At 36.5% G+C, this 13,422-nt stretch overlaps 1 pseudogene; it reads left to right on the top strand.

The window, feature by feature from the left end:
- The first annotated feature begins 1,003 nt into the window (after positions 1-1,003).
- On the top strand, positions 1,004-12,231 carry LOC138142459 (kelch-like protein 5 pseudogene; annotated as a pseudogene).
- The last annotated feature ends 1,191 nt before the right edge of the window (positions 12,232-13,422 follow it).

Here is a 13,422-nt window from a genome sequence, read left to right as displayed (position 1 = left end):
TGTCTCTTGAGTCAAATCCTCCTTCAGTTCTCCCCTTGAGCTTGGAATGGAAGCCAAGTATTCTTCACTCCTGTAAGTGCCCACAGCTAGCAGTGTCCCTTCCCCACTGCTTCTGCTTTCACTAAGCCTCCACCCTGCATGTGCTGGTTCCTTCTCCCCCAGGGCCAAATCTTGACAGCACAGCTAGGACTGACATTCCTTATTAGCAGAGGTCCCCTCAATCTTCTGGCTCAGACCCTGGCTCCACACAGTGTCCAGGAGGTGAAAGGTCCTCTGTCTGGGGCTCAGGCCACTTCCCAAACCATTTAGCCCCAGGGTTTGCCACTTGTTTCTGCAGAACTAGCCTAAAGGTGTTTTCTCTTTACAGGGACTACACCTTGGTCCTGGGAATTTTCTTCAGATCTGCAATTCTCCCAGGAGGACCACTGTTCTGCCCCAATTCTTATCTATTTTTAGCACTTTATGTTCACCTTGAGGCACTACTTTGTTTTGTTTGGGGGGAAATCTGAAGAGCTTGGAATTTTCTGACCTACTTCACCATCTTCCTAGAATCCTCTCCCTTTTGCAATTTTCTAATGTTTATGTCATCTGTTGTTCTGTGTGAATAATTTTTGTTTTCATAATTCTCCCATTCAATGTGTGCTTCCTTTGAGGCACTGTGCATTTTGTTCTGGTATCTGGAAGAATGCCCTGTATACATGCCCTTTAACAGATGTTAGCTGAATTATAGTGAAGAAAGGTAAAACCCTATATAAGTTGTTGCAATTCTTCGTAGTGTCTCTTAAAAAGGAAAATAAGACCAGAGATACAGAGCTGTATTTCATTCTTACTGGAAAAGCAAAAGACTACAAAAAATTTTAAGTTTTTTTTCACTAATTATTTATATTTTAATTTCTTATTACCCATATTTTCAAGATTTTCCAGCCAATCTGCCTTATGTCTCCAATGCACAGCAACTAATATAAGCTGCAAATACGCCCAAATCCAGCCTTTCTTTTGAAGAATGACTACATCAGTGGGCCAGAGAAAGGAGCCATTAAATTCTAAAGTTTTTATCATGGGCATTATGTCTGGATTGCTGACTCATTCTACTATTGAATGCAAAGTCGTTACACCAAAGTATGTGCCAGCTCACTTGATGTCAATCACAGCAAAAGAATATCCTGAAATGATTTTCTTTTTGAAGGTAAATTGTACTGTTCAGAAGAAGTGTCAGTATTGGGTATAAAAAAGGGAGTGCATTTAAAAGACTATAGTTCTACTTACAGAACAATTCTAGATAGGAAGTAAATTGTATGTGCATACAATGAAATACAGATTTTTTTCCCCTTAACTTGAGAGTTCTCGGCAAATCTTACATGGTAAACAAGGCTGATAAATGTGAAAATAAATAAACTCTTACAAGTCCAGGAAATAATTCATTATACATTTGCCTCTTCTAAGGTAAAAAACATTTTAGACTATAATTTTGAACTTTTATTCTCCTTTTATTTTTTAGATTAAATAGGGAAGAAGAGAACTTATTTATCTATTGATTGACCAATTTATCTATATTACATGATATCAATCAATTAATCAATAAACATTATTAAGTTTAATTAATTATTAAACTTAATAATGCCAAGCACTGTGCTAAGTGCTGGAAACATTGTGGTTGTGTGTTATATATTCATATGAATATTGGACATTTTTGTTTTCTTGCTTCATTAAAGCATGTGAAAATATTAAATGGCAAAAAATGTAAATGTCCTATCATTTCACAGGGATATGGTACTCTGTTTAACATCCAAATAGAGCCTATCTGTGACTTAGTAGATAAGTCCAAGACACTGCCTAAGGTGCATAGACATTAACTGACTTTTCTAGGTTCTCTTAGCCAGTATTAGAAATGGAATTTGAACAAAGGTCTTCCTGACTCCAAGTCCAGCACTCTATGTAATATATTGATTCTACTAAAATAAGTCCCTGTTACAAATAAAATAAAGTGAGAGAATGGTTAAGACAATACAATATGAAATGATATATTACAATAGAGTACAACAAAAGTTAGATGTATTTAATGCCTAATATATGCCAAGACCTTTGCAAAACTGTATAGATACACAAAAAGGCAAAAGACGGTTTGTGCCTTCAAGGTGCTTACAGTCTAAGGGGAGAAGACAAAATATGAAAATAACTGAAAAGAGGGAGGGAAGAATACTCAGAGCAGAGGCACGATGCGATGGCTACACTGGAAACCTTTCCTTAAGTGGAAGGTTTGAGAGAATGCTCCAATTTCCACTCTCTACCCTCTAATCGGAGAAAAGGTGGGATCCCAAGGTGGTGGGTGACTGAGGAAGTGTGAATTTAAGAGCTGATATAATATTATAGAAATGTGAGTTAATGGAGACAATGGTAAAGCAGAGGAGATGAGCAGGGTAGGAAATGATGGCACTCCAAATGTTTCTGGACTACTCTTCTTCAAGTTAGAGCAATTTCCTTAACTTAACACACACACACACACACACACACACACATTTCCTTTAGCTAATTAAGAGTAGGCAGAGGATTTGGAGTAGATTCTTTTCTCTGATATACAACTTGATAAATATATAATGACAATGATGTCATGGCATATAGCTCCTCCCAGGTATTATATATTATCCTATAACTTTTGACAGGGAAATTATGAAAAAAAATTAGCAGAATATAGAAGAATAAGTATGGAGTCATCAGCAAGCTCGATTCAAATATTAACTTTTTTTTTTTTGCAAGGCAATTGGGATTAAGTGACTTGCATAGGTTCACATAGCTAGTAACTATCAAGTTTACAAGGGTGGAGTTGAACTCAAGTTCTCCTAACTCCAGAGCCGGTACTCTATCCACTGTGCCACTTAGCTGCCCTTCAGATATTGAGTCTTACCCTTATAAGGTACCTCTTTGAAGTTCAGTTTTATCATCTGAAAAAAGGGAAAAGGGCATGCTGTAAATTGATATTTGGTATTCTATAAATATTCTGTAACACAATAGTATCTGTAATTAAGAGTCCAAAGAAGTGGTTCCCATATTTTGATTTCAGGTTCTTGGATCAGGATAATAGAAAAGGATTTTTGGGCATGATTGGGGGGTGAGGGGAATTGGTAGGAGAATCTCAACAACTGCACACTGCTTGTGAATGCTTAGGCATATTTGTATGAATGGGACTAATAGACATATTTAGGAAAAAAGATATGAGTTTTCAAGTTAGGATAAATAAAATACTTTGTAATACTTTCCGTCTAAAAAAACTACACCTCATAGGATGAATGTCTTTAGAATATAAACTTAAAATTCCAAGGTTGAGCCTTGTTTCTTTTACTATGGTGTACTTCTTTTATCTACCTACAAAGATTATATAATACATAGAATTATATTTCTGAAATAGCTTTTGCTCCCCCTACAAAGAACACTGCTGGTATTCTGCTAGTTGGGCAAGAAATCAGAAGGCTATCCAGCCTGAAGGTAGAGAAAAAGCTATATTGAATTCTCTCAAGGTGTTCACAGTTGGAACCAGAATGAAGTTACTTAGCACTAGCGTTTCTTTAAAAGAGACACACACTAAGATGAAAAGGCCTTAAGATACAAGTTCTTTTTCTGGTTTTGCTGGTAAAACTTACTGTCTTGTCACAAAGACAATTGGTCAACCACGTCTCCAACCCTGCTGTTCAGAATCTTGTTTAAGAGTATTATGCTTAGTTCTTTAAGGTATAAGAAGAAGCCAAAGGACTATTTATCTGCCCAGGTGCTGTCAGTTTTTGCTGATGCCTAGTCACCACCAGAGTCACCTTTCTTGATCTCTTTGATGACATGTACATACTTTGAAATCTCTAGTTGATCACTGTCACAGGCTGTATGCAGCAGGCATAAGCTACCTCAGACTGGCAGCATGAAGTAATGGATAGACAATTGGATTTGTAGTTAGGGAGACATGACTTTAAATCCCACCTCAGGCACATACCAGCTATATGAACAAGTCTCTTAAGTTCACTGTGCCTCATTTCCTCATCTGTAAAATGAAAGGATTGTGCTCAGAGGCCTCTGTTATCTCAAAATCTATGATCTTGTGATCCTATGACCTTTTGCTAATTAGTTCAAGGGGAAGTATATTAGTTAAAAGGTTATAGGAAGCATTTCAGTTCCTAAGAACAATACTGTGGCTTAGGAGAAATTTATGCTATAAAAAGTTAAAATTAACACTATGATACTAAAGAAAGTACTAATACACACTTTTAAGCCCTAGAGATAAACCAGTTTCAAACTTAGTAGCTGAGTTGAAGACAGGGAAGAACCCATCCCACATAATTCTCTTTTGAGTATTGGAAGAGTAAGAAGACTTAGTTGTACTGGTTCTATCCCAGGAAAATAAGGAAGAAAGGAGAGAGAATCTTGTGAATGCTGTTCTAAGCTCACAGCCGCAAGCCAAGATGGCATGGGATAAGAGATATCGCATATGGTCATAGGCCCCTACTAATTTGGCAGTACTGAACCAGCATTTCCAACAATCAATTTTTCAGTAACTTAAATAGTAAATATTCCCTTGGTCATCTACTCTTATCACCCATAAGTCGGAAAGAGATGATAGCAGCCAGGAATTAGCCCTAATCAAAATGCTGAGATTTTGCATTATTTTTTTAGGGGGGAATGAGGATCTCAGAGCTCTTATAAGTTATTTTTAAACTCATTCTTTATTTCTAAAGGGGATTCTTGTCTACTAAAAGACTCAAATTGAAAAATGATACATTTTTCTGTAGTCAATAAAGGCTAGATGAAATCATACTTGAACTGTCCCATATTTCTCAATATTAGATTCGTATCCATCATATCTACAGTATCAGATATCCATATAATTATGTAGTGTGAAATTTTCACATTTGGAAATTATCATATGGAGTATACTTTGGGCATCTCTTATTTTTCTCAGCTTTCATAGTGATGATTCAATTCTGTATTGTCTTCAGCTCTTAAAAACCCATTGAATTTATAGAATGCTTTTGTTTTCCTAGACCAAAACTTCTCATTTTGAAGAAATTTACAATACTTGAGTTGGAAGAAATATGAGAAATTATTAAATTCAACTTCTTTCCCAGTACATGAATTCCTTATGTAGTATCCCCATTTGTTAGTCACCCAGGGTTCACATGAATAATTTCAGTTACATGCAGCCCTTACTTTTGGAAATGTTTATACATCATGTTATTTCCTTCATTTATCTGTATTAATTGAGTAATTGTGACTTTTAATATTGTTAAAAAGCCTTTAATAAAGCATGTGATATCTAATACCATGTGGGGTGACCGTGAGAATCATTAATACAAATGAATATAAAGAACTTTTAGTTACCATTATTGTTATGTCTCTAATGTATATTTCTACATTTCAGTCATATTGTTAAAACCAGATAAGAGGTGATGAAGAGCTTTTGTCTATATGCTAAAAAAAAAACTAAGAAAGATTTTTGAGGGAAATTTAGAATTTTAGAATTTTTAGAAATGTTGTCATTAGAAGACTTTAAGGGGGGAGGGGGCATAACCAAGATGGCAGAGAGAAGGCAGGCACTCACCTGAGCACTCCCCCCAAACCCTTCCAAAGACCTTTAAATAATGCCTTAAAATAAATCCTGGAGTGGTAGAACCCACAAAAGGATGGGGTGAAATAATTTTCTGGGCCCAGGATAACTTAAAAGTTTGGCAGGAATGGTCTGTCACACCAGAGTAAGAGCAGAGTGCAGGCCTGAACTCTATTTGACCTCCCTGATTCTCTTGCTTTCTTCTCAGTGTGGGGTGAGCTTCAGCCCTCCATGTGATTATATTCAGCCTTTTAGGGGGCAGGATATATCTTCAAAGCAGGGAAGGTATTCAAATTCCCTTTGGCTTAATAAGTGGCAGAGAAGATCTTCAAATTATTATTAACAATGCAGGAGAGAAGCACAAAATGGGGAAAGAATTTTTACAACCAGCATCTCTGATGAAGGCCTCATTTCTAAAATAGGTAGAGAACTGATTCAAATTTATAAGAATATGTAAAGCCAAGCACGAGCAGCTTTCCAGAGGGCTACTGCTGTGGACAGGTTTTCAAGTTTCTTATTACACAGTATAATGAACACTCTATTCAACAGTAAATTAAAGCAAAACATTCACAGAAAATCAAGTACAGCATTCAAAATGTTATAACTTCACAACTTATCACTAAAATGGCCACATCATTTTCACCAAAGTGGTCACATAGTTTTAAACAAAAGATAACATTCATTTAATAAGTCCTTGATTTAGTAAATCCTTAATTCAATCACCCTTAGGGAGGCAAAGCCTCCTTAAAGTACAAAGTACTTTAGGTCAAAACACAAAAGTCAAAGTCCTCCATCCCTGGGATACAATTAAGTTACAATATCATCAATCACTACTAAGTACCCTCTTAAGGGGTAATGGACAGTATAAAGGCCGTCCACCCTTAGGTCACAATTAAGTTATAATATCATGAGTCACTTAAGTACTCTCTTAAAGGGTAGTGGAAAGTACAAAGGCCATCCACTCCTAGGTCACAAGTAAGTTATAATCTCATCTGTCAGCATTAAATACCCAAGGAGAGGTCTTTTCATTTTGACTTGAGGCAGGTTCTCAGCTTCCATGGTTCGTCTTCCATGGTCCCAGCTCCTGCCCAATTCTAACCAACCAAGTTCAAAGGCAGACAGCTCCCAGTTCCTTGTCCAGTTCTCTGTGTAGTTCCTGTTCCATATTGAAGCTCACAGTGTCTAGTCTACCACAAGTCCTTCACAGTTTCTGTTCCTGGGAAGACAAGGCTTAACAAAGCCACAAAAGCATTCATATACATTACTGGCATCCCCATTACTTCACTTTCTGCCTGTAAAATCAACATAGACCCAAAACAGAGAGACAAAGTACCCACATCAGTCATACTTCCTCTGGCAACTCTGACTGACCCTCAGAAGTCTTTGGCAGCTCCAGCTGGCCCTCAGAAGTATTCTGCAGAAGGTTCGGCTGGCTCACAGAAGAAGCTCTGCCTCCATAAGCTCCATTCTCAAAATCACTTTTCTTTTCAAAGTTCTGGCTGGTTCTGGAAGAAGCTCTGCCACCATAAACCCCATACTCAAAATCAACATCACTTTCTCCAGCCTGGGCTTCTCCTCCTCAATCTCCAGCTGCTTGCTCCCAGAAGTTCTGAATCTCCAGCTTGTGTTTTTCCTTATATATAAGGTATTAACCCCTACCTATTCCACCCCTTCCTGTTACGTCAGCAACAGGGGTTCATACCCTCTGTTTCTTAACAAAGGCTTGATATAACTAACTTGAAACTAAATGTTAAGTATCTGTTTACTTGCCAATACGAGGGGCTCTTCAAATCCCATTACTATTACAGAATACAAATCATCCTTCAATTGATAAATGATCAAAGGATATGAACAGGCAGTTTTCAGAAGAAGAAATTAAAGTTATCTATAATCATATGAAAAAATGTTCTAAATCACTATTGACTAGAGAAATACAAATCCAAACAACTCTGGAGCACCACACCTATCAGACTGGCTAACATGACAAAACAGGAAAATTATAAATGCTGAAGAAGATTTGGGAAAATTGGAATACTAATGTGTTATTGGTGGAATTGTGAACTGATCCAGCCATTCTGGAAAGGAATTTGGAACTATACACAAAGGGCTATAAAACTGTGCATACCATTTTACCCAGCAATACCGCTTTTAGACTGTATCCCAAAGAGATCATAAAAATGAGGAAAGGATCCATATGTACAAGATTATTTTTAGCAGCTTTTTTTGTTGTGGGAAATAATTGGAAATTGAAGCCCATAAATTAGGTAATGGCTGAACAAGTTGTGGTATATGAATGTTATGGAATACCATTGTGCTTTAAGAAATGATGAGCAGGCAAACCAGAAAAATCTGGAGTGACTTAATATGAACTGATGCTGAGTGAAGTGAGAAGAAATAAGAGAATATTGTATGCAATTACAGCTACATTGTATGATGACTAACTTTGATAGACTTAGCTCTTTTAAGAAATGCAAGGCTCTGCGATAGCTCCAAAGGACTCATGATAAAAAATGCTATCAACATCCAGAGAAAGAACTATGGAGTCTGAATGCAGATCAAAATATACTATTTGTTTTCTCTCTTTTTTTGTTGTTTTGGGTCTTATTTCTTTCTCATAGTTTCTCCCATTTATTTTAATTCTTCTTTACAATATGACTAATGTGAAAATATGTTTAATAAGAATGTATATGAAATCATATCAGATTGCATGCCATTATGGGAAGTGGGTATGAGAGGAAGAGGAAGACATTTTAAAACTCAAAAGCTTATGGAAGTGAATGTTGAAAACTAAAATTAAATAAATTAATTTAAAAAGAAAAATAGATGATGAACTAGATGCTTTCAGAAAAACCTGGAGAAACTTACATGAATTGATGCAAAGTGAAATGAGTAGAACAAGGAATATAGTGTACACAGTGACAGCAATATTGTGATTTAAAAAATGTGAATGACAACTATTCTGTGCAATATAATGATCTAAGACAATCTAGAAGACCTGTTATGAAAAATGCTATCCATTCCCAGTGAAAGAAATGATGGAATCTGAATACAGATTAAAGCATTTTTTAACTTTATTTTTCTTGTGTTTTCATTTTGGCATGTTTTCTTTTACAATATGACTAACATGGTAATGTTTTGCTTGATTACACATATATTACCTATATCAAATTACTTGTCTTTTCATAGGGTGGGGGAGGAGAGAGAATTTGGACTTGACTTTTAAAATTAATGTTGAAAATTGTTTTTACATGTAATTGGGAAAATGAAATATAAAAGTAATAAAATCCCAAAGAAAAAAGGAAAATGTAAGTACTATACCTGATAACTAACAAAAAAAGTCTTTAAGTTCAAATTAAATAGCTATATATTATATGGATTCCAGGTTTAGAGCTGGAATATTATCTAGTCCTATGCCTTCATTTTATATGTGAGGAAACTGTTGCTCAGACAGATTATGTGACTTGTCCATGGCCTCAAATATAGTATCAAAGACAGGATTTAAACCACGTCAATCAACTGTAAAGATATATATTTTCAGCACATATCTACATATCAGAAAATGCATTAAAAGCTAGATGTGCTAAGAAAGGCAAAAGGCAATGTTCTTGAACTTAAATATATTCCCATTCTAATGCTAATAGCTATATATGATATGTTCAGGGAAAGCAGGAAACAATCTCAAAAGGTGAGAAATAGCTTTGAGGGATAAATAGAGAGAAAAATCCTCTTGTAGAAGGTAGAATTTGAACTGAATCTTGAAGAAAGTCAACGAGAGAAGTGAAAGTGTAGAGGGAAAGCATTAAAGACATGGAGGGCAACCAGCAAAAATGAATAGTCAAGAGATGGAATGTCTTGTGGGAGAAATAGCAAGGTCAGTATTACAGGATTGTAGAATATGTGGATGTACAAAATTACGCTAGTGCTAGAAAAGTGCCAAATTGTACAAGATTTAAAAGTCAAACAGATAATTTTATATTCAGTCCTAGAGGAAATAAGGAACCTCTAGATCATATTAGATGAAGCCTAGTAATATAATCAGACCAGTACTTTAGGAGATTCACCTTAGTACCTTGAATGGAGGATGGGATAGAATAGGGGATGAATTGAGTCAGGGAGACCAGGAAGCAAGCTACTACAGCAATCCAGGTGTGGGGTGATGAGAACCTCTACACCAGGGTCAGTAACAGTAAGAAATTTAGCAAGGGACTAGATATATTGGGTCATTCTGAATGATAATGAGTAGTGGATATATATGAGCAATTATATGAAGGTAAGAAGAAAAAAGAGACTAAAACAGACAGGATATGCAACTGAGAATCAGTGAGGAATTGAGAATGATACCTAAATATTGAGCCTGGGTGCCTGGGAAGATGGGGATCTACTTGGTATCAATAGGAACATTTGGAACAGAGGAGGGTTTTGGGGAGGAGATAATAAATTGTATTCTGGAACTTTGAAATTGAGATGTCTAAAAGACAAATGGTTGTAAATCAAATTGGTACTTGTTGATGCAAGACTGGATGTCAGGAGAAAGGTTACAACTAGATAAATAGATATGAAAATTGGTATCATACTCTTGATAATTGAATCTGTAGGAGCAAATGAGATAGTCTAATGGGATAGTATATAGGAAGAAAAGAGGACCCAGGGTGGGCACACGTATTTCATGGGAGTGACCTAGAGGAAGATCAAGCAAAGGAGACTAAAAGAGAGTAGTCGTACTTGGAGAACTAAGAGCAAGCAGTGCCATGGGAAGTGCTCAAGTGAAGAAAATATACAGAAGAATGTGAATGTTAATATCAAAGGGTTAACCAAGGTCAAGCAGTTTGAGGATGAAGAAATGCCCATTAGATTTAGCAGTTCAGATATAATTGGGAGGCAGCTAGGTGGTGCAGTGAATAGAGCACTGATCCTGGAATCAGGAGAGCCTGAGTTCAAATCCGGCCTCAGACACTTAACACTTACTAGCTGTGTAACCCCAATTGCCCTGCCTTCCCCCCTCCAAAAAGCAAAAAGAAAAAGTTACATTGGTAACTCTGAGGAGGATAGTTTCAGTTGAATGATTAGCTTGGAAGCCAGACTCCAGAGAGTAAAAAGAAAGAAGTAAGAACATCAATTACAGACAACTTTCTCAAGGAGGTTTGCCATACTGGAGAGTAGACAAACAGAAAGATAGCTATTGATAATATTTATATCAAATGAAGGAATTTTAAGGATCAAGGAGACAAGAGTATGCTTTTAAACAGCTTGGAATTTAAAAATAGATTGAAATATAGTAATGATTAATGGGAGTGTAAAAATAATAAGAAGGGACAATCTTCTAGAGAAGGTGGGATGGAATACAATAAGGTCTACATGTATAGGAGTTTATCTAGGCTTAGATATGGGCCACCTCTTTATGTGAGAAAGGAGTGTAAAGAAGAAATTGTAAAATGTTAGTGATGTGACAGGAAAAGAGGGGGCTCTCAGTGAATGACTATTATTTTGGGGAAATTTGAGTCAAATTTCTCAGCTGGGAGGGTAGGAAAAGAGGTGAAAAAATTTGAAATAGTCTCTGTAGTGAGTGAGATAGTGAATATATTATAGAATTGTAAAAGGATCACCTTACTTACATGAAAGCCTGGTTGAGATTATGAAGCAGATATTTGTAGTGAATCCAGTTAGCATCTTCATGAGAACATGAATAAGTATAACGATGGCAGATGGTGGGAGTAATCCAAGTTTGGGATATGGCAGGACATTACTGGAGATAGAAAAAGTGGAAAGGGTCAAGAGATATGACTAGGCCTTCACATTCTGTACCTTTTCCACTGTACCATTCCACTTCCTTTGAAATGTCATAACCTGTCTCTTCTCCCTCCTTCCTCTTCCCTCCTTCTAATCTCCTCCCCCTCTCCCTGGTTACCCTGGCTATCTTGGAAGCAGGACTTGGGGACCTCTAATAGCGGTCAGACATTGTCATCTTGCCCTAACTTAGAACCGTGTTCATCAGATTAATTTTTCTAGCCCCTTAACCATGCTGAACAAACAATTAAAAAGATGGAAAACTTCTTGAGACACAAATAATTATGTTATGTGGTTTTAGTTGCTAGTGTTCAAAGGATACCAGCTCACAAATTGGTACTCTGCTGTCTGATTATTTTGCTACCATGTTTCCTAATGATGTAAGGAAAGCAAGACAAGAAGAAATCAAAATGGAAGCTGTAGAGTCAAATTCACTTTGGGCTTTGGTTCAGTATGCATACAAGGCACCTTGAATTAAAGGAAGATAATGTTGAGTGCCTATTATGTATAGCTTACCTTCTTCAACTCTCTCAGGTCGTAGAAGCATGTTGTAAATTCCTAATGAAACAACTTCATCCATCCAACTGCTTGATTGGATAATACACAGTATTGTACAGATTGCACAGAGTGGATCACATAAGTATACTATACTGCATTTAATAGAAGTAATTAGAAACCAAGAATTTGTATTATTATCAGCTAGTGTAATTGAAAGGTTCTTACCAAGCGATGATAGGAGTATATCTAATGAAGAGATGATACTAAATGCACTACTTGCACAGATCCATCATGATTTAGAGTAGATATGAAGAGATCTTAGTAAACTTTTGTCTTACATTAGGCTACCTCTTCTTGCTCCATAGTTCCTTGTTGACATGGAAAATAATGCACTCTTTTGGGATGACATTGAATGTCAGAAGCTTATTATGCATTCCATCACATCTATATATCATAACTTGTTCATTTTTTCCTCAATTTACAAGCATCCCCTCAGTTCCCAATTCTTTGCCACCAAGAAAAGCTGCTTTAAACCTTTTACACATAGAGTTCTTTCTTTGGTTTCTTTGATCTCTTTAGAGTACAGACCTTACAATCTTTTGAAAGTCTGATTGTGGTTCAAGGAAGGAAGGAAAACTGACAGTGAAGTCACTGATTTTTGGTATATAGGGTGTGGGGAGGGAGAGAAGGATTAATAGTAAAAGTTATTGTGGGTATGGTGGTAGAACTATTCATAATACAAATCTTTGGATGAGGAATTCTGATGATTCTCTAGTCACTAAGATGAGAGGGTCACAAAGGCAATTGTTATGTGTCCATTATTGATTGGAATCACTACAAACATCACAGAAGAGGGAAGAATGGCAGCAACCATATAAAAATAAAACATATAAGAGTTCTAGATATTATACTAAAAGTTTACTTGTTAATAAAACTTAAGCAAGAACACATTAGTATATTTCTGAGGAACTAATATATTTCAGGGAGAAATAGATCACTATTTCTTGTGAGACTACACCACCTTGGCATGATAAAGCCCCAGGACCAATCAGTGTACCAGGTAAAGATATCCCACAAAATGCTTTAAGACAATGAGTATTCATCTGATCCTCTCTATTTCTAGAATATAACATGTAACCACATAAAAACAGCACCTACCAACTACTTTCCAGCATCTCTCTAAAGAAACTCTAGAAGGGAGAGAACTTGGCCACAATTAGTCATCTTACAGAAGTAGCATGCTCTCTGAATTACTCTTCCAACCTATATCAGTACTGAAAAAATTACATCCCCAGAGAGGTAGATATTACTACTCTGGAGTTTCAGGGGTAGGGAGGGAGCTTCTTTTCTTTTGTGGAGGGGGGATACAAAGCAATTGGGATTAAGTGACTTGCCCAAGGTCACATAACTAGTAAATGTGTCTGTCAAGTGTCTGAGGCCGGATTTGAACTTAGGTTCTTCTGACTCCAGGGCCAGTGCTGTATTCACTGCACCACCTAGCTGCCACCAAGGAGCTTATTTTCTTAAACACAGCATAAGCTACAATTCATGAACCT

The sequence above is a fragment of the Petaurus breviceps genome, unplaced genomic scaffold, assembly GCF_028583685.1.
Source record: "Petaurus breviceps papuanus isolate PSGF00001 unplaced genomic scaffold, PetGlider_PUasm1.0 90579, whole genome shotgun sequence".
Taxonomy (NCBI): domain Eukaryota; kingdom Metazoa; phylum Chordata; class Mammalia; order Diprotodontia; family Petauridae; genus Petaurus; species Petaurus breviceps.
This window is presented reverse-complemented; position numbering and strand designations above follow the sequence as displayed.